Source organism: Arachis hypogaea, chromosome 15 (assembly GCF_003086295.3).
Source record: "Arachis hypogaea cultivar Tifrunner chromosome 15, arahy.Tifrunner.gnm2.J5K5, whole genome shotgun sequence".
Lineage (NCBI taxonomy): Eukaryota > Viridiplantae > Streptophyta > Magnoliopsida > Fabales > Fabaceae > Arachis > Arachis hypogaea.
Window position 1 is genome coordinate 97,957,517 of NC_092050.1, and position 965 is coordinate 97,958,481.

Below are 965 nucleotides of genomic sequence, written 5' to 3' on the forward strand. Positions count from 1 at the left end.
TATGATTCACCCATGTAATTCACCTCTGCTATTGCAGGGTTTTCAGGATCATAAGCTTCTTCTTCAGAAGATGCCTCTTGAGTACTGTTGGATGCAGCTTGCATTCCATTCAGATTCTGAGAAATCATATTGACTTGCTGAGTCAATATTTTGTTCTGAGCCAATATGGCGTTCAGAGTATCAATTTCAAAAACTACCTTCTTCTGAGGCGTCCCATTACTCACAGGATTCCTCTCAGAAGTGTACATGAACTGGTTGTTAGCAACCATGTCAATGACATCTTAGCTAATTCAGACAGACCATCATAGAATATATCCAGGATGGTCCATTCTGAAAGCATGTCAGAAGGACACTTTTTGGTCAGTTCCTTGTATCTCTCCCAAGCTTCATAGAGGGATTCACCTTCTTTCTGTCTGAAGGTTTGAACATCCACTCTAAGCTTACTCAGCTTTTGAGGAGGAAAGAACTTGGGTAAGAAAGCCTTGACCAGCTTATCCCAATAGTTCAGGCTATCTTTAGGTTGAGAATCCAACCATATTCTAGCTCTGTCTCTTACAGCAAAAGGGAAAAGCATGAGCCTGTAGACTTCAGGATCTACTCCATTAGTCTTAACAGTATCACAGATCTGCAAAAATTCAGTTAAGAACTGAAAGGGATCTTCAGATGGAAGTCCATGAAACTTGCAGTTTTGTTGCATCAGAGAAACTAATTGAGGTTTCAGCTCAAAATTGTTTACTCCAATGGCAGGAATTGAGATGCTTCTTCCATGTAAGTTGGAATTAGGTGCAGTAAAGTCACCAAGCATCCTCCTTGCATTATTATTATTTTCGGCTGCCATCTTCTCTTCTTGTTCGAAAATTTCTGTAAGGTTGTCTCTGGATTGTTGTATTTTAGCTTCTCTTAGTTTCCTCTTCAGAGTCCTTTCAGGTTCAGGGTCTGCTTCAACAAGAATGTTCTTGTCCTTG

General features: G+C 40.2%; 1 non-coding gene across 1 annotated transcript; it reads left to right on the forward strand.

Annotated features, from left to right (window-relative positions):
• The first annotated feature begins 334 nt into the window (after positions 1 to 334).
• LOC112753622 (small nucleolar RNA R71) lies at positions 335 to 442 on the forward strand. Its single transcript, XR_003177999.1, has one exon. It is a non-coding gene; the product is annotated as a small nucleolar RNA R71 (small nucleolar RNA).
• The last annotated feature ends 523 nt before the right edge of the window (positions 443 to 965 follow it).